Below are 21,885 nucleotides of genomic sequence, written 5' to 3'. Positions count from 1 at the left end.
AACTTATTATTTAGCATTTTCCTTTTTGACGTCTAGGAACAATTTGTCTAAAATTTTGTTACCTTTTTTATTTTCTTTCGTGCGCTTCGTATTCATGGCTAATTTAAAAACTTTTTATTGATATCTTTCAATTGATTAAGGTTTTTAATTGAGATAAAAAAGTCACTGTCACGAGCGGGATTCGAACCCACGATCTTCGGCTAGATACGGCCGCTGCTTTACCACTTGAGCTGTTGTGACCTAGATCCATTCGGACACTAACTTCCCATCTCAACCCCACCTTTTGAATTATCACTCCTTTTTGCCATTTTTCAAATGTCGTGTAATCTATTTGATTCTCGGCGACAAATGAAATGGCCAGGCAGAGCTTTAGTGAAGGCATACTTCATTTTAACTTATTAAATTCACTAGTTTTCGTGGTCCGCTTGTCCAATTAATATCTTTCCATTAGTGAGAGCATTAGTGAAGTATACTTCATTTTGCTTATTACATTTATTAGGTTTCGTAGTCAGCTTGACCAAATAAATTCTTTTCAACTAATTAATCTTTAATTAAGGTTTTGATTGAGATAAAAAGTCAGTGTCACAAGGTGGGGTTAAGATGGGAAGTTGGTGTCCGAGTTGATCGAAGTCACGATAGCTCAAGTGGTAGAGCAGTGGCGTATTTAGCCGAAGGTCGTGGGTTCGAACCCCGCTTGTGACACTGACGTTTTTATCTCAACCAACACCTTAATTAAAGATTAATAAATTGAAAATAATTTATTTTGTCAAGAGGACCACGAAACCTAACAAATGTTTTTAATAATTCCATTCCAAATCCCTTAGATACATGCTACTTACTATGCCTCAAATAATACGCTCGACAACGACCTTAAAATCCAATTAATTCAAAACTTAATTCCCCAAACAATACAAAGTTCCACAACAATTTGAGCCATCACTCCAATCCTCTTTCCCTAGTCTTGTCCAACAGAACACAACCGTCTTATGCCCTAGACGTCTCAAGAAAAAATGGCCCAACGACCTCCTTTCTGATGAGTAGGCAGGAAAGTTTATTTAATGAAGTAAAGTGGGAGACTAATATTTATCATTTGCTCGCCTAAATGTAAGTATGTAAATACATAATTGTAAATATTCCTATGCATCATCAATTTAAATATTGTAACCAAAAATTGCAGATTGTAATAAAATATTAAAATTTCAATATAAAAAACGTTTAATAGATAGTTTTTGTTTGATATATTTTTCAGTAGTAATTATTATTAATTTAATCATGTTCAACAAAGGTCACAGAACAGACAAAACTATAAGATGTCTCCGTGCGGAGTTATAGTTACCGTTTAATTTGATATATGTCGTCTCGCCGATTTGGTCTCTAAGGGGCGTTTTGACATTTCATCATCATCATCAGAAGATATCTTAGTGGTGCCTTGCCTCTCCCTGCGTGTGGCCCTGACCCACCGCTAAAGGTTAATTACCAAATTTATAAGATGACAACTATAATTTAAACATTATTTTGTGTGTATACGAATTGAAGAGAATTGTAGATGTTGCATAAACGAAATAAAAGGAAATAAATATGTGGAAAAATAATTGATTTGTTGCTAATAGAAATGATAAATGGTGTAGTGAGTATGTTGTCTAATTTTTTTAAAAAGAGAGTTTCTCCTCACAGTTTGCTGTTTTCAACGTACGGATTTCAAGTTTATAGCTCATCATCAGGTTGAAATCTGGATCCTTGAAAACAACAAACTAGGTAGGAACTATCTTTTTATAAAGATTGTTTGTTTTGTTTAATACAGATTTTAATACTTTAACATTTATTTGTTTAATATAATTTGATTATTCAATAGTAATGGATAATGTTGAGTGATACAAATAGAAAAAATTGTGAAGTACCTATTGTTAAAACTATTTTAGTCAGACAATAATTGTTAATTAAATAATCAATTAATTCTACGATTCTTACTCTTATTGGTACAAATTTATTGTTTTTATTAATAAATGCTCTAAACTTCGAATTTAATACGTTAGTGATTACAAAAGTTTTTGCCAAACTTTTTAACTGAAAAGTGATCAATCAGCAGTATTCTTATTTTTGTCTATCAATAACAGAAGGCAACAACTAAACCAAACGTCTCGCATTGATATTATATCTGCTGTTATTCACAGTTCTACAAATTGAGCAAAGTTTCATTAATGGTTCAGTTGACGGGGGATCTCAAATCCGAGTTTGAAAGTTTACTCAAGACGGTTTAATTACTGCGACCACCACTGTCCTCAACAATTCCAGATTCTCTGATATAATCTGAAATACATAAGTTCGAGGCGGTAAATCAAATATAATAATCTTTAAATTGTTAATATTGTACAAACTGTGTTTGTTTCTCTAATAAAACACCCTAACCGTATGAAAGTATAATATAATCGTTCCATCATTTTTTCAATCCATTCTTGATTAACGACCTTTTAAGCACCCATCCCCTTTCCAGTTGATCACTCTGGAAAATTAAATTATAAAAGAACGGAAGAAAGGGGCAAGCAGTACCTCTTTTCCGATATCGGAAAGTGTTTAAGGCAAACTGGTTGATCTGATGAAACGGTTGGAAGTTTGACAAGAATCGTCTTAACGTTACTTTATTATCAGGTCGTCCGAGTACTTCGTCCCTCAGTACCTCATTCCCTAAAGAGGTCAGTTGCTTCCGAGGCAATTTCTCGAACCTCACCCAACTTTCCTACCCCATCAAAACATCTTGCTGGTTAATTAACCCCTTTTGATAAACTCAAGCCGACCTCTTTGCAGTTCTCTACAAAAGATATTTTGTAAAATATAATATATATTACAAACTACTTTAATTAATATTTTCTTTTATATATCGATGCTTTTATAAATCTAACCTAAACCTCATTCCGCTTCCTAAAGAAGATCTCTAAACGGATTAATCCGTCCAATTTGATTTAAATGGGAGTTTTGCACAACAAAAACAGTCCTGAATAAATTCCAAATAATAAAACACACTTGAACGCGTAACTTTAATCTGAAGTTATTCACAACGTGTGTGTTGTTGCTTTCTATGGCTACAACCTCGGACGCATAAAGCTCAACGGCCACGTCGTTGAATTGCTTATTGTTCGAAATCCTAGGGTAGAAAATTGCTTTGAAGTTTTGAGATATTTGCCAGTCGATCGATCAAAAAGTGAAGAAGAGTATGAAAAGGAATTTAATGTGGAGTTGTAACTTCGAGAAGTTTAGCCGAGTGGTCTCCTCTTGGTTGAACTCTTCCCAACAGTTTAATCATTTCATTCCTCGAAGGCATGTTGTTCGACGAACCAAGTGATGTATTCGTCTAAAAAACATTTTAACATTTTTTAAACAAATATACCTTAACATATTCCTGTTTAAACTTTATATTTCTCGTTGAAAAACATGTAATAACATGTAATATAAATATTAATTCAGATCTTTAAAAAAAATATTAAACGTGCTTTAAAATGTAATTGAGGATTTATTTATTACTTTTGTTGTGCTATTTATTAATATATTTATAATATTGATTTTTGTTAAAAGTGTAAGCGCTTCTTTGCTGTTATTTTTACTGCTATTATTTTTATATCCTTTTTTAGTATTTTATATCATAATGATTGTTTTGTTGTGTTGCTTGACTGTCCTATGCTTGGGTAGCTAACCTGTTTGGACTGTAAATAAATTTTTTAAAAAAATTAATAAAAAATATTGAAAAACTACATTCTTTCCAAAATGAAACTAATGTTTCAGGACGTAATCTAATAATTAATTTTGTTATTTGTTTAGATCTATTAAGTGAATGTTTTCGTAAGACTGATGGATAATAATGTAAGTATTGATTTTATCGCACAACCAAGACAAATACACATATATAAATAGAAATAACAAAACTACAGTTTATCTTTAAAGTATTTGATGATGTGGAATAGTCAAATAGTTTTTTGCCTGTTTTTCCTCTATTTGTACATTGTTTAAACGGAAATTATTATAATTTTTATTCATAGTCATTGCGACGATAACAATACCGTAATGTGACCAGCATAATATAAAGAATACCAATAGAAATTTGATATATTTATATTTATAAAATGTTTTTTTTTGGATTTAAATAAGCTACAATCTGCACATGTATGTATATATACACACATATGCGAAGTTGAGACTATTACTTCTCGAAGTCCATGGACAATTCGAGCTTTTTGTAACTTACGATAAATTACCAGCAGGTCCCGAGAATCACTCACCCCGCGTATTGGCATTCCGGGGTCAGACCTCGGTCTTATCCAGTCACCAAGGTTGGACTCCAGGGGCTATCAATATCTTTTCAGACCGTACGCAATCATTTCCTAAACCAAACCCATTCACACGCTCACTCGTTCTTAAATACATTTTTTATTATTTCCTCCTATTCTTTCAGTTAGTGGATCACTCGATATTCGTCCTAATTGACAGCCATTCCCCCTCTCACACAACACATTCTCGCTAATAAATACATTCACTCATAACAGGAGGTACAAAACTTTCATTTCCAAACACATTCACACTCAAACTCATTCTTAAGTAAATTTTCTCCTATTTATATATCATTGATTCAATTAGGGTGGTGGAGTAATCAATATTTCTCCATCACCCTTCACAAATATTATACAATTAACCTAATTGAGGGTCGGATGGGTACATCAACCCTCTAGTACTACACATTCACGCCAATATATACATCTACTCTCAACACACACACCAAGGGCACAAAACTATCAACACTATATACAAAAGACCAATCACATATTACATAACTAACCTAATTGAGATCCGATGAGTTTTTCAATATTCTGTCATCGCCCCTCTCACTCTGCACATTCACACCAAACAAATGAATTGACTCTCAAGAGACACTAGGTACACAAAACTATATACAATAAAACAACCCCGTTTCCTCCATGAATGGAAACAGGGGACTCAGATACTCGATGCCATGCTCAAACGCAATTCCCATATCGGGTGGAATTCCTACGCGCTCGCTATGGGGACACATCGAGCATGCCTCTGCTGGACACATACAACGTACAACGTTCCAAACGTAAGTAATCGTGTGTCAACCTCGCATGGAATCGAGTGAGGAGACACTCTCTCAGATCCGAGGGCCACCTATCGACCGTGTTCTTGATAAGCGGGAGCTTCTCTACCGATGTTGCCAATTTTTATCATGTTTTTTTATTGCATTTTTAGCGTCCGAGTGCCGGAATGCGGTGGTCAAGTCTTGAGGTTGGGACGTCCCAGCCTTAGCCGCCTCATATCAAATTTAAAAAAGAAATTAAACTGTATATTTGTTTATTTAAATTTTCTTGGTTCTGTTGAACAGTCATAATAATAAATAGGTTGTTTTTATTTAACTATTACTTTCGATCTTGTAATAGCATGTTCAATATATTTGATATCTCATTGATAATGTAATCGGTAGATAAAAATTGGGCCAATGCTTTACAATATATCCTGTATCGTTTATGCTTAAATCTGAAATTATTTGTTTATTTTAAAAAGATATATACACATTTTTTAGTTTACTCTTAAACTATTCATAATTTTGTCGTAAGAGAAATAGTATAAAATAGCATTTGTCTGCGTACTAGTGCACTGTTTACTATGTTTAAAAATGTAGCATTTCTTACAAAAATTCTCTAAATGTACAAAGGAAACTGCTCTTAGGGGAAAGCTTTCTGTTATAAAGTGAAAGACTTTTTTAGAGACGTGAATTGCATAGCGAGCAGGTCCAAGAAGTCCCTTGCATCCAAATGGTTGAATTTGGCTGCAACATTTCTCATCTTATATACACTGATGGACAAAATAAACGCACCACCCTTAAATTTTACTGTATTTTGGTTTATTCATATTTTCCATACTAAAAATAGGTTTGGTTGTAAAAATAAGACATATAAAAAGAAAAGGTTTATTAACTAATCCTATAAAAGGAATTCTTGCGTAACGAAAACAATAAATTAATAAAAATGAAAAAAAAAATATTTTGACTCCTTTAATACCGAGCATTTTCAACTCTGATACGAATCATGTCTGTTAAACGCCTATAAAATCCTGAGGAATTCTTTCCCATTCAACAACAAACTGTCCAACTGTTCTAAGGTGTTAGGACCAGGGATTCTCCGTCGTACTCGTCACTTGCGTTGGTCCCAAATGGGTTCGATTGGGTTCAAATCTGGACTTCAAGCTGGCCACACCAAGAACTCAATTCCAACCTCATTCCTGTCTTGTAAGTACGTCTGTGAAGTTAGAGATCTTTCTCGCACAACAACCAATTCTGTACGGGCGTCCGAGGAAATGCAACCCCAGAACATCAATGACACACCATGGAAGCTACCTGAGGAACCATAAATCATAGGTCGTAAATTTCTCCTGTCTCCGTACGAAATTACTCCTAACTGAAGATTTAACGCCAACTCTCACCTCATCTGTAAAGAGAATTGGTCCCCAACCTTCCAATGTCCAATTCACATGTTCCCGTGACTAGCCATTTGTTTAAGCTGTAGTAAGAAGAGGTTAATGCCGGGCCCTGAGGTTATATTCATTGAGCCTTCTTCATACAGTCCTGGAGGAAATCGAAACATTACTGTATCAGATTTCTTATCTCAATTATCACAATGGTACAGTTTCGTAGAGCCTGATGGCGATGAATCTATCGTCTATCTAGTCTGTAAACCTAGGTCGACCCGTCTTGAATTTCTAGTGTGAAGCACCAAAGTACCCTTCCTATTGTAGAGTGGTTTACACTCAGTCTCCTGGCAACTTGTAACTAACTGTATCCTCTCTCTAATAATATTATGATCCTAATACTTGTCATACTCACTCAAATGCCAGACTGGAAACATCGAAAAAGGTATAAGAATAAGAATAGTATCAATTGAAATCAACGAAGGAAAAAGATTAAAAAGAAAGATACAGATTAATTATCTCATCTTAGATATTTAATCACCAAGGAAGGTACTGCTGACAAAAATTGAATTCAAAAATTAAAGAGATCAGTTTTGAAAAAATGTAAATAAGGTAACTGTATTCTTTAAAAATTAACAGTAGTTTAAACATTCGAAAGTCGCATAAACTAGCGTTAGATCACAAGGAATATATTTATGGCTCATAATTGCAAAATGTGGTTTATGGTCAGCCCGTAAATTTTGAGGGCGAAGTGTGCTACTAGCTTTGCCGATATGGCCGCGACCTAATTGCCCGTTTTGGCTGAAACCCTCGATGTATCACGGCCAGTGACGCGGAATACAAATAGTGTAGTTGCACAAGGTCTTTTTGCCCAACCCCCGGCACCCGTTATTTCTTATTAAGGCCGGCCCTTTTCAGTGCAAAACGTCCTTTTCTCCACCTGATACGATAATTCTCAATCCGTTTCGAGATGGAATATTAAAACACTTATTCAACAAACTCGTGTAACAAAGGTTCGGGACTAAGTGGTCATTAATGTTTTAAAGCTGCATTTCTTATTATACGGGAATAATATTATAAAAGTCAATGTTAAGGCCGGTTAATTTTTATTTTGCAAAATATTTGGTTTTGATAATTAGAAAATCGCTACACAAGGATGTAGACTTCTCCCTCACGTCTTATTTTCATTAATACCACTGTTTTAAAACATTTGTTTAGTAAAAAAACAAATAATAAATGGAAAAAAACAAATTAAACCAGAAAAGTAAAGATTTGCCTCGGGAACATTTTTGTTTTAACTTGGAACAATGTAGATTTTTTTCAACTCTTCATTTTAGAACACAAACTGTTATTGTTCCTCTTAACTTTTACCACCAAAAACCCGAGTTCATTTTTATTTTTCAAAGAATAGGTTTGTTTTTTATATTTCCCAAAGCAAACAGTGCTTTTATTTTATTTTATTAAGAATCGTTTCTTTAAGGTTTTGAACAGAAGATAATTCCGCGCGTAAAACGAATTTTTACACACGGCTAAACATTTTCTGATTAACAAAACAAAGGATTTCAGCTTCAAAAGTACGGCATAGGGTTCATCTGTAAACCGGACATTGATCCCCTTCATTCCACTAACTTTTTCCTATCGAAAAACAAAATGAAATATTCTCCCCAAAGGAGGATGAGTTTATCTGATTAACCTTTTTCAGCTTTATTATTCGAAAAAATATTAAATGTTCGATAAATTGTATGGCAACGTAAAAAATATATAATATAATGATACCGATTTAAATATATTCACACTATATAATATGTATAGTAATAATAATAATAATAATAATAATATGTAATGTGTATAATATGTAATGTATAATAATAATAATAATATTTCGAGTGATTTAAAGGAGTTACTAGGTCTCCAGTGTTTCTTTTGAAGAGCAATTTTCAGCTTTCTTAAATTGATTGAAATTTATAATGAGATTTAGGCATTTCCTTAAATTCTTATACATTTGAATGTTTGTCTGCTATTGTTTGAATGAGAGTTTTGCATGCAATAGTTCTTTCTTTTTTCCGGAATATGTGAGGCTGCCGGAGGGTAAAAATGAAATAAAAGAAAATAGAGGGGGTAATTAACTACAAAGCACAAAATTGCAATTTAAATAAGGAAAGATAGCTCCCTCCAAAAGAAGAAGATTAAGAAAAAGAAGTGTTATTACTTTCTTATTATTGTTTAGTAGAATTTTTCTTTATAGTATTTGAATGGAAGTATAAAATGATAACGATGAGCCTATACTCATGCTAAGACTGTTGATAGTCTGACTCCATTATTATTATTATTATTATTGGCAATACAAGCTCATGTGAAATGTTTAAATTATAAAACAAAAATTCAAAATTTTAAGTAAGAACTGAAATAAATTTTATAATTTAAAATGGGTTTGTTGCATACATTTCACCTTCCAAATTAAGAACTTTAAAAGGATAAATTAAAGCTTTGGATGGCAATAGGATAGATTAGTTTATGTGTGAATGTTTGGAGTCAGAGCTTTATAGCACTCAGCAGGGCTATAGCTAAGCTAAGAAGGTTTAAATGTTAGGGTGTGAAATGACCTTAGCCGTTAAAAAGCACTTAAAAATTAAGAATAATATATAATATATATGATTTAATTTAATCCAAAAAAATCCCAAATCTTATGTCACCAAACTGAAAAATGTAGAACCTCTTAGGACGTATCTATCCGGTATCATCCTAAAAGTAGTGAATGAAATGAAATGCTTGTGAGTTTGGATATATAAAAAAACTCATTTGGAGTCTACATTTGCGAAAAATTCTCTCTGCTAATTAATCTACTTAGAAGATCGGCCAAGGTGTATTGGGGATTGGAGTGTGACGCTCTCGAAATCAATAATAAAGGAGCGATTCTTCTAATCCTCTCTTACGCGGCCCCCGTTTGGATCAAGGCATTACAAAAACACACAACGCCATAAACTAAGGAGAGTACAACGTAAAGTGGCGCTGAGGGTAATAAAGGGTTTCAGGACAATTTCATTCGAAGACTCAAGCATACTAGCGGCTAGCGGCTTTCTGCAATACATTCAAGAAGTACTAGACCAAATTAAAATAGTGAAACCCTCAACCACACAAGTGAGGCCAAACCTTGAAGTAGACCAAAATTGCCAGTAGATAAATGGCCGCGTCCTGCAATATTTACATATATTGTTACCAAAAATGATGTAACCTCCGAAGGTGATATTCATATTTTTACTGACGTGAGTAAAATAAACGGCCAAGTCGTTTGTGCATGTTATCTACAAAGACTTAATGAAAATTCATGAGGAAAAGTACTCTTTGGAAAACTGGAGTTCAAACAACCCGGCTAACATCTACTGGCCATCTCGAAAGCCTTAGACTGGTCAAAAGATAATAACCAAAAATTGGGCGGAAGAACAGTCACACTTTGAACAGACAGTCAAGTTTCTTTGTTTTCAATCCAAGACCACCGAAACCTTCACCGATGGTTGAAAAAATAAGAAACCAAGCTAATAGTCTGGAACATTGACTATAGAATTTATCAAGCTCATTGGGAAACATCGGGGAAGAAGCTGATGCGTTACCTAAAGAAGCAGCAAGTAGTTCAGAAGAAACAAACTTTCATCAAATACCTTTTAGGTACAGGCTAAGGCAAGAAAAGATAGCTTGAAGTGGGAAAAATATTGGGCGGCAGCAACTAAAGGAAAGCATATCAAAAGGTTCTTTCCGACGGTAGCTGATCGGATGAAATGTGAGTTCAAGCTAAACTGCAAAGCCACTCAAGTACTGACAGGTCATGGGAAAACCGAGCTTATCTCTTTCGATTCCACATTATAACGACCCTACATGTCCATGCCATAAACCTCGGATCACATCCTTAACAATAGTTCGTTATTCGAGAAACAGAGATCACCATTTGAGCGACACGTCATAACTTCAGATGAAACTGGCCATCATCACGGGACCGATGCAAATACAAAATATATTTTCTTAATTCCTCGACCCTATCGATTTCACCTTAATGTGATATATAGTGATACACAAGAATCAATAATGGTATTTATATGTATGTACACTTAATAATGTTTTGATTCAGCATGTAGTAATTTAATGGAGCATACAAATAAAGGAAAATTTAAAAAACTATAATATGTAGTTTCAAAAAAATCGAAGCACAAAATAATGTCATTTTTCATGAAATTAAAGCTAAATTGTGATTTCAGAGTAGAAAAAATATACTTATTGGTAAATGTTAGACACGGCGTCTCATCAATGGAAAGTGTCGGTTGAGTTCGAATCTCAGCGGCCCTGAGTTCGTGCCAGACTCCCATCGAAAATGAGCTTTAACAATGGAAAACGTCAAGGGCTTAAATACTAACGTGCTGTAGCAACCCGCCCCCTAAATGGAAAAGGGTACCATACGTGTAAAACAAGGCGCAATGCTCAGGAGGAACCCGCTATTACCTAATATCTAAAGGCGGCTCCAGACATGCGGTATACGCGGAATGCCGCGCACATTTTCGCCGAATCCCGACTAGTTCTCGGCTATTCGCCGAAAAACAACATCCGGTGCTCGCCGTGCTCCGCTTTTTGTAGGTTTTCTTGTCCGCTTCAAAGTGCACGGATATTCGTGAAGTAACCGCACTCAAACCATCCAAACATTCGGAAATCAACTATAGCTGTACAAACCTTTAACCAACATCAAAATCAACAGTAAGAGTATACTTCTATTTAATTCTATTTATTTTTCATTAAGAAATGATTGCTAACTAGTATATTTGTTTTAATTTATACAATACAATTGTTTTTTCGTATTAGGAATAGATTGACCCAATGCAACTGGTTTGGAGTTCCTCGGTGTTTAGGAAACAGAACCATTAATTTGGAAAGCTTCTCTTACAAATCATAAATATGTAGTTTTATAAATAAAGCAGTCATTACAAATATAAAAAAATTATATATATTGTTTTAATTAGTTTGTTGCCACTGCACAAAATAATAACCGCAGCTGCAGCAATAACAGTTTCACTGTTGTCCATCACGATTTGTACTAAGTTAAGGACTCCCACGGCATTTGGAAAATACGTATTCCCTGTTTCCGCAACAACTAGAAGGTTATACAAAACCCGCTGTGCGTATACGTAGGCACGCTATTTGGCGATGCAAAGATGATCATCTCGGAAATTGGCCGCATTTCCAAACTATTCGGCAGTAATCGGCATTCGGCGAATACCCGCATGTCTGGAGCCGCCTTAAAATAAAATGAAAATGTAGACATCAGCAATATCCTACTCCAGCTTTAATTAACTAATCGAAAGTAACTTTTAATTGTTCGTATGTACGTACTTACATTAGAAATTGTTTAATAAATTCTTGTAGAGCGGCAAAACGGCATTGAGAATAGATTGAAACAATATTGAACTTTGATATCATGTTGTGGATGAAGTTTAGATAACAAGGGCGATACTTTGGGGAGAAAGAGGACATGTCCCTTGGAAACTGATATCAAGTATCCCCTTTCGCAGACTTATATATAACAGTTATGCGCCCGTTGACCTCCGGCCCATCTCACATGACCACACTTAAGATAACAACGCCTCCCCCAACCTAAGCACAAACTAGGGTCTTGTAAAGACATTTTTCTTTCTTTAGAACAGTTCGTAAATCATCTCTTGGGCGAAACGGGCAATTGAATTTCAAAAAGGCGTATAAATTACCTAACCGCGGGTTCGTCCTCCCAGTGGAAGCCGAAAGGGTTTTCCAAGACGAAGCAATCGCGAGGGAAGAGGAGGAGGTTTCAAAATGTCTGGGCAAAGCTCGCAACCATTTGTCTCCTGGGAGCCGGACAGTTGGACATGATAAACTGCTTTGTTTACCAACAGCCCTTGTCCCCCGCTTCGAGTCGGCATAGTCCTTGTGATTCTCCCCCGTCCTAATCCCTCCCTCACGGCACGGCTCACACCCCCGAATTAGGGACGCTAACCGATTATAGAGTTTCAGGAACAAAAACAAGCCCGACCAACTTATTACGGGGATTTGTGAAGGTGTGAGAGCTTGATGAGATCCAAAACCTCAAAACTGAGTTATATCAAACTTTAAACTTTAAAGTGCCGCCATAGAGGAAATGCCATTTAGTAATAACGGTGGTATACGTATCACAACAAAAATATGGAAATAACCTGTCCAACTAAATAGTTAAGAACGCTAAATCTTGCATGTATTATTATTATTTGTTATACCCTCAAAATCTCTAGCGATCATTTAAGAAACTGACAGTCCTAAAGATTCCGTTTAAAATTAAATATATGATTTCACTTTTAAAAATCAGGTTGTAAATTTAATATTTCTTATATGGAGATCGAGAGATGCGGTCTGGTGTGACGTAGGATTTTAGAAAAACATTTTTTTTATCGTTTCAACGTTTTGATCTTTATTGAGATCATCATCGGGCCTCGGATTTATAAACATTGTTTAAATTTTACAAAAACATGTAGGATGTGAAAAAGTGTTCTGTAACAGATACATTGAAACTCAGTCGCAGCTACGCTAATTTCATGAACCAAATTTAATATCGATAACATACATTTGTCATCACACAAAACAATATAACATTTAAAACAACCATCACATTCCACACATCTACATACCCAAACATTTCTACATAGTCTAATTCTATAGAACTTTGGCTTTCCTTTACCTAATTATCCCCGTCTCTATAATCCTGAAAGAATAATCAGGCCAAACCACCAATTTTTTCCCATTGACGGCACCTTTCACCTCAAAAAAAGCCGACTCGTCATATAAAAATGTATTTCTATCCCGCCTTCCTTCCCCACCCCTTCAAAATCCAACATATATAAACATAAAACATCAATATCTCATTGGCACTCTCAATAAGACAAGAAGCATGACACATCTACACGGAAAACAAACACTTTGAGTGAGTACAAATACTTTGATTGAATCTAAAATTCTAGCATTGTATAAATTCATTTTTTCTTCTTTTTGTTTTTCACGTCCTTCATATATTTGTATAATTTAAACAAAATTTATAAATCCGAGGTCCGGAAGATGATCTCAATAAAGATCGAAATTCACTAGCTTTCGTGGTCCGCTTGACCAATCTTTCAATTAATTAAGGTTTTTAGTTGAGATAAAAAAGTCAGTTTCTCGAGCGGGATTCGAACCCACGACCTTCAGCTAAACCGCTCGGACACTAACTTCCCATCTCAACCCTCTAAAGTTCTCCGTGGCCATTTCATTTGTCGCCGAAAATGAAATAGATTACACAACATTTGAAAAATTACAAAAAGGAGGGAAAATTCAAAAGTTGGGGTTGCGATGGGAAGTTGGCGTCCGAGAGGGACGAACTCACGATAGTGGTAGAGCAGCGGCGTATGTAGCCGAAGGTCGTGGGTTCGAATCCCGCTCGTGACACTGACTTTTTTATCTCAACTAAAAACTTTACTTAATTGAAAAAGATCGAAATGTTGGCCGATAAAGAAAATATTTTTCTAAAACCTACGTCACACCAGACCGCATCTCACAATCTCCATATAATCATTAGCGGTCACTAAACACTACACTTTAATATTTATTTTTTGTTAAGTTATTTTGAATAGTGTATGCGTATGAGAGCTACTTCAAAATATTTCAGAATACTAGCAGAAGAATAAATACTTATATTAAAGTTAATCATGGGTCTGCGTTGCAGGGTCAGTTCATCACTGAAGATGGCACGAATCCGAAACGCGTTTGAGTAATTTAATAATACTGTGAATGAAGACGGACCCAAAAATTGACCCTATGCGGATTCAGCATGACATAATATATTAATAAACAGTGGAATCAGGGCAATTATTAACAAACAGAAAAATATATTCATGCAGAACGAAGGTGAATTATTATTAAATAAACGTACGAAAAAAACTACAATTTTAAATATAATTTAATATAATACAAATCTAATCGAAAGATATACGAGCACGTTGAAAAATACGGGTTCTGGTGTTCAATGCTTGGGACGAGATGGAAGGATATTTGTTATCAAGTCTTAACGAATTAGAAGTCTCCCTCGCAATTTGTAACTCAATTTAGTTTCGAAAAGGAGAAAATATGGCCAACTCTAGACCGGGATTAGGTCATTTAACAGAAGAAAATAAACCCAGCCATTTTTCGCCGGCTTCCATCCGACTCGAAAGGTTTGTACAGGGAAAAGATTGTCATTCCGGGTCTTTGTTTATAGGAAGGGAGAGAAGGCTGACCTCGCGACAAGAGGAATGGACCTTGTTAAGAGAAATACTTGTACACTTTGTATCCTACGGAGTCTGGATAAAAGGTAAAGAGGCGAACGGGCATCTCACGCACCCTTAACTCTAGCCTCTCCACTCCCTTCTGTAACCATAACCCACAAAAAGCACACCATACCCTCTACTTTTCGTCGTTTTAGCCTTTTTTTTACATAGTTCCAACATTGTTCAACTAAACTCGTCAATAATTTAAAATAAAGTGATTATATCATATTTTTTATTTTCCTATTTGAAAAAAACCTGTCAATAATAGACTTCAATATCCCTATATTATTCATGACCTATATTTTTTTTTAAACCTCTATATACATTTAGACATTATTGAGAAGGTGTGGAGTAATAGAGGAGCAACTTATTTTCCACACAACATGAGAATAAATGTTGAAAACCACGTCCGGTTTAAATGTTTCTTATTTTATGGTTTTAGGAGACTAAACCCTATCAAAAATATTTCAAATAAGATCCATTGGAAAAAAATGTTTCTTGGTGTATTCTGCAATATTTAGAAAATAAAATCAATCTGTACTAGCCAAAATAAATTACATCAGAAACCATGAAATATGCGTTCTAATTTTTTTAAAATTTGCCTTTATTAAAAAACGTCGGTCACCTTAATGTACATCACTAGAAATATAAAAGTCTGGTCACATTCACTCCCCCACAGTACTCGACATACCTAGGGGTGTGGTTAAACAACCCCTTCCTTTCACGCTAATAAATTTCATTAATTATCATAAATTAGAGACACTACACAAACACACACAAATACTATACGCATATAAAAATCCCTATTGCCCTAAGCTAGCGGAACAGATCTGTGCCCGCGTTTTGCATCGCAAATTATTGCCTGCATATGCAAGGCTTTGGGGACCGCGGTAGCCGAGTGGTTAGCATGAGAGACTCTCACGCCGCGGTCGTGGGTTCGATTCCACCGTCGCCTCTGGCCCTTTTTTCACAATAACCCCCCCCCCAAATTTGAACACACATATACGAATTGTCACATGGCTAATATGCTTAGTTCATAACGCCAAAAAAAAAAAAAAAAATATGCAAGGCTTTCTGAAATTGAAAAGATGCTCGACCGTTATTCTATCCTTGCATAACGGGCGCCTACGCGATCTTTTTCCGGCGAGAAGGGGCCCGTGAGTTATTCTTGTGTGACCTATGCGTAATCTTGCCAGTATGGTCTTTTCAGGACCAGGGACTTTCTTAACCTGTCACAGTTTAGCAGGGATTCTATTTTTACGAGCTCAACGCGTCTTCTATAATCCTTTTACTGTACTTAAAATTAATATATCAGTAAATGTGCATTATTGTATTTAGCCCGAAGTCATGTTTTTAAAAATTTGCAAGAAGTTGGAAAGAAAACGAATTAATATTTCATTCTGAATTATTCGTATTGCTAATATAGTTTTTGTAATATTTTTAAATTTGTAGTAAACCTAGTGTAAAATGTTAACAATTTGATTGAATAATGCAATATTATATAAATATAACGTTGTAGTCGGATCGCAGATAATGGCATGAAAATCTAAAAAACATTAATTTATTTGTGCAATAAATATTACAATATTCAGTGTATTATTGTTTACCTAGAAAAAATACCTAGTAAATAAATTTGATATTTGAAGTCCTTCATCATTTTTTCATTAGCTAGTACTCACTTTAACACTCCATCTTTTAATGCTCTATCACGCTGCCTCCATGATTACGGATACGCAATCGCGATGACAGGAAAACCTTACGTAGTATCTTCATTTAATAGTTTTACCTGCAATGACAGATTCATATATTCATTTCTGTAATGGAATAACCATGATTTAATAAATGTAATTTTTATTAAAATATTCTTTTTTAAGGTGGGCTTAACTTGTAGGGTTGTATCTAGGATGAAAAATCTATTTATAATATTAAAATCGCTAGTAATCATACTTATTACAATTAATTATTACAACGAAACGGGTACATATATCCAATAGAAAAGGGGTCGTAACTTTGGGGTAGGCTTTTCTTTTGTTTTACTCCATTGATCACGAATTTGGGCTGTCTTCCATCAGCTTAGTCCAGCTTACCTTCAAAACATTTATCAACGTTGTAACGTTGCGTATACACCATCCTCTGTTTCATTTTTCCTGCGAAGTCCTCGAATCTGCGCTTTTTTCGTCAGTTTTCCCCTTTTCTTTTTTTTTATCGACCACTTTTTTACTTACGGAATTATCTGGTTCACGGTCTTGGTCTTGATCGAAAATATATGGACTGTCACAGCCATTGACAATGTTGGGACTGAGGCGGCAAAAAATTTTAAAATCGTCTATTAAAAACTTAATTATGTCAATTTGTACACATTGTAACATTGCTTTTCACAGATGATGACCTTAAATTAGGTCGAAAACTTGGCACTAACAATTGAATTTTCTTTTTCGGCAAGACCACACCTTGATCCAGATTATTCGTGATTATTCAGAAATCGTGAGATGCGGTCTGGTGTGATGTAGGTATCAGAAAAACATTTTCTTTATCTTATTCTTCTTATTCTTTATCCATTCTTACGGCACGATAAAGATAAAGAAAATGATTTTACATCACACCAGACCGCATCTCACGATTTCTGAATAATTATCGATTAACGGTCACTAACCACCACACATTATTCGTGATCTTACGTTTCTTTAAAATGTGGAAGATTTATCTGAAACGGTTGGATGTTCAATTCAATAGATTTCAAATAAACTGATTCAATGCTCAATATGTACGGTTAATTAATTATTTATAAGAATAAATTAACGAGTAAAAATATAACCTCGTTAATTGTAGTTTCTCAGAGGCCTTTGAATCAGCTTTAGAGCTTGTTATCCGTTATCTCTATTAAGAAAATGTATATTATATATCCGCAGCCGAGAGGGCTTTAATAAGATGGATTATGATTGTCGAAAAATGCTTAAGTTAAAAAATCTTTGAGAAAAACGGTTAAACTTAATCGAATTATTAAATTTATTAGATTAAAAATAGCAAGGATAAAAAGAACATATTTTTATTAAAAATAAAAAGAGTTCGCCTCACAAACCCTCCTCAGGTTTTAATATTTTGTAGCTTCTTGTTTCTTTTTAAGGGGTGTTATTTTTCATGTTGAAATTTTAAAAAATTATCTTCACACTCTAAATATAAGAAGCTAAACATAAGTTATGATGTTACTGAAGCAAAACACTAGGTGCTAAATTAATGATTGGACCGCAGGTAAAAAAATAAGATAAATGGAGTGTGGTCGAGATTGTGCAAAATCCATTATCCCACCCCCCAACTTACAGACCCCGCCTCGCCCCTTAGGCCCCGAGGCCACAGGGAAGAAGGGTGTTAAACTACACTTCGAAAGAGAGCCCGAAGGGAGAACGGAGAAAACTTTAGATGTCTTTAATTACCTTTGGGGCTCCCTAATTGCTAAGGATTGTCTTGAGCGTGGGCTGGAATTAGCCAAGAGACATTTCGCAAGAGTAAAAAGTTGCCGCTTCTATTGCAACAAGACCATTGTTGAGGTTAATTGGATATTACTTCTTATTACTTGTCATAAATGCCATTCGCTTTTCTCTCTAAGAAGCCTATTTTACGTCCAAGTAAAGGAGAATTATAAGTGACCTAGGTAAAAATTTTAAAATAAAAACCATTTTATGAAACACATGTACAAAACATTAAAAAACGTATACATTTACTGCATGTATCCAAAAAAACACATTTCGAATAAATATTAATGATGTATAAAGCAATTAAATTGTTAAAATTCATTTTCAAAACCTATAATATGTTTAAAAGTAAATATTTCCTGTATATGTGTGTGTGTGTGTATATATATATATATATATATATTATAGATAATAAATATTATAATTATAGTGAAAAATGTATAATTGAGATATTTCAAAATTGGAATTTAAAAACAGCGTATAATTTTGGATTAATTTTTCTCGATTATTTAATTAACCTACTGTTCTATAAATTTAAAAATAATTTGTCGGCGATTAAATATTAATGTGACAGCAAAAAAATAGAATTTTTTTCAATATTATTCTCACCAGAATTTTGCAGAAAAAGTAGACTAATTGCAAAATAGGCATATTCATATGACAAAATCTTACTTTTTCAGAACTGTAGTGAAACAAAGTTTTTTTCGTTCGTCTTTGTTATTAAAAAAACATTCACAAAACCTCTCCGGTGGCACAAGTTAAACTGAAAATATATCCTAACTTAAAATTGATCATTGACCTCAATTTTCTACAAACTATCAAAACTCACTCAAGAAGTTTACAAGGCCCTATTCACTTTTTCTTATTGCATTAACTTAGAAGTTTTGATCTTTAAATGATGGGGCATCCTTTCAAATATGATATTGTCAAATATGCTTACAATAAAAATAAATTACACCAGTAAATGTGCTCATTTTTATTACATAAAATGTATAAGCTTTCGAAATACCCATTCAGTGATGACAAACTGGTTTTCTTAGATTGTATGATTTTCATTTTTAATAAGCTGCTGGTTTGGTAACACATGAACGGTATAAGAAGGGCTTTTTCCTCGGATATGCGAGATGAAAACAGATAGGAGAGTCGTAGAATGCGATAAATGACAGTGGAAAATTGTAAGAAAAATTAATATCTAGCAGGAAGCAAATAACAGCGAGTATTTTATTCTTTTGTAAAAAAACTTTATCAGTTTTGTCCACAGTTTATCAGTGATAGACAATCAAAACGTTGTTCGTCAGTTAATTAGATAAAATTTTCCGAAATTAAATTAAATATAAAAACGTTAATAATTATTTAAATTTTAGACAACAAAATTGTATGAAATTTTATTCGCAAAATCTGAAATGCTTTTAAAAACCTTTAAAGGTCTAACTCAAAATTGAATGAGATTTACTCAGACTAAAGCATTTTCTAGTGAAAATCTCCATGACCGCAGTTAAACCTATTTAAAGACACGACGTGGAAAACGTTTTGAACGTCTGTTAAACTCTTCTGAAAATAGATGGTTGTAATTTTAAAGAACATTTTTTCTTTTATTTACACGTCAATTTATGAGGAATATTTATCAACTAATAGACTACATAAAATATTAGTAATACATTTTCACGAACAGATATTAGTCATACTATCAAAGAATGATTCGGGCTAGATCATCAGAATTTTTTGTTGTGCGATTTCTTCTTCATCAAATGGTATTTAGCAACTATTTTATAAAAGCAAACATTAAATTAGATTTATACATTTTGGACATAAGATGTATACTATACTGCGAAAAACGTTTTACGAGTAGGACTATCCTTCTCCTTTTCTTCGTTATTGTTGTTCCTCTTTTTCTATTTATAGATGAAAATGTTTTTGAATGTGTGTTTTTAAATAAAAAGCGCTTTTTCTCGATGCTTCGGCATATAGACATATATTTTATTTCTTAACATTGCAAAAACACTTTTAAACAAATATTTCAACAGTAAATTGTAAAAATATAGCCAATAGAGAATCGCCTGTTTCTTGGTTTTTGCTATGTTAAGAATTGCCCAAACGACGTTTAAGTTGTGTTTATTTATTTTTAAACCTTCAAATCTAAAACTATCGTTGTTAACTATTTCAACTGGAATCATGTTTGTAAATTAGTTGATTGATGCTTCAAAATCACTTTGTTTTGGAAATGATCTCATGAATTTAAATCAGCTAACGGAGAGGAAATTGGCAATAAGTCTGCTATAAACACTAACTAAGGTTATCTTAATTAACTTTAATTGGCCCTTACAAGGTCCAATATCCACACCCTCTTGACGGGAAATAACTTCCACTTTGCAACGATTCAATTAAGCATAAATTTATCAGAATAACTGAGCTCGTTATGATAATGATCTTTTACTATCATATGCAAACTGTCATTGAAAAATATAAAAAATTATATAATACTTGCAGAAGGTTATAATTTTTATTGATAACCTACACACAGATATTTTAATTGTGTTCGATCAAGAGACAAATAATGTCGGTAGATATTTCAACAGCTTTACAGTTTTGTTTTGAACATATACACATGGGCCGAAATAATTCCATTGAATGTCTTCCTTCCATTATATTTTTTTCTAAATGTCCATGGCGACAAGAATACGCAAAACCGCAACAGGTTGCCGATACCTGAAATTCCAGAGTTGAGAGAATATCCACAACACCTGACCATATAACCATTAGGATGAAAGGAAACATCCCCGGAATGCGAAAGCTGCTCGCTTCTAATTAACATCCGATTATCTTCTATATAATGTTTCTGACGTATCTCTAATTTCGTTTTTGTCCAGCAAATTGTCGTATTTGTAACGGAAAAAAAGTGTTTACCAGTTTCAAAGGTTAAATTTCAATTTAATTTCCTACTGGTAAAACTGAAAGGTATGGGTTTGCTTTCTCCCAATATGCATTCTCAAATACTTTTAAAGAACTAAAAAGTGAAAAAAATCAATCTTGACATTGGCTGTATAAAAATATTCTTGAAAGATTAAAAAACACAAAATTTTATAATGTGTAAGAGGAAACGGGAACAATCTCAGAATTTTAACAAAAGAATTAAAACAAAAAATTAAACAAAAAAAAATTTTATAAGCAAAACAAGCTTTGCAGGTGAGGAAATAGGTTCATTAAGATTTCGCGTGTAAACCTGGAGAATATATCTTTTTTAATAGTGCAATATAGGTAATTGCCCCGAATTCTACATTCGAATTTTTGATTACCCTTGGTGAATGTATCGTTTCACAACTAAATCCGCTTCTAAAACTTATATAACTATACAAATTTGTTGCACATTCTTTAAATTATTTTCAGTTTTATGAAATATTTTACTTTTAATATCAATTCGACATTGTTCTATCTTCCAGGGTCGCCATTAGGTCAAATCTTCTCAGATGTTTTCTCCGAAAAATGCGTTTGTTTGCTTGATCATTAATCAGTTATTGAACGTCATCGTTGGATTGCATTTCATTTTACATATATAAAAGTCTATAACAAAAAAATTATTTGTTGCTTAAAACCAATCTACTTTACATTTCGTCTTTACGCATAAAATATATTGT

The 21,885-nt window shown here is 33.8% G+C and overlaps 1 protein-coding gene across 5 annotated transcripts in view; it reads left to right on the top strand.

The window, feature by feature from the left end:
* LOC106672833 (cadherin EGF LAG seven-pass G-type receptor 1-like) overlaps positions 1–21,885 on the top strand; it is a 238,468-nt gene that overhangs the window by 126,549 nt on the left and 90,034 nt on the right. For 4 of the 5 annotated variants that reach the window (XM_024226475.1, XM_024226474.1, XM_024226476.1 and 1 more), the window contains exon 4: positions 3,811–3,852. The exons of the other annotated variant lie outside the window; for it this stretch is intronic. The gene's annotated coding sequence lies outside the window, so the exon portion shown is untranslated. The remainder of the gene's footprint in view (positions 1–3,810; positions 3,853–21,885) is intronic. 5 annotated transcript variants of the gene reach the window in all.

Source organism: Cimex lectularius, unplaced genomic scaffold (genome assembly GCF_000648675.2).
Source record: "Cimex lectularius strain Harlan isolate CLEC.00 unplaced genomic scaffold, Clec_2.1 scaffold143, whole genome shotgun sequence".
Classification (NCBI taxonomy): Eukaryota; Metazoa; Arthropoda; class Insecta; order Hemiptera; family Cimicidae; genus Cimex; species Cimex lectularius.
This window is presented reverse-complemented; position numbering and strand designations above follow the sequence as displayed.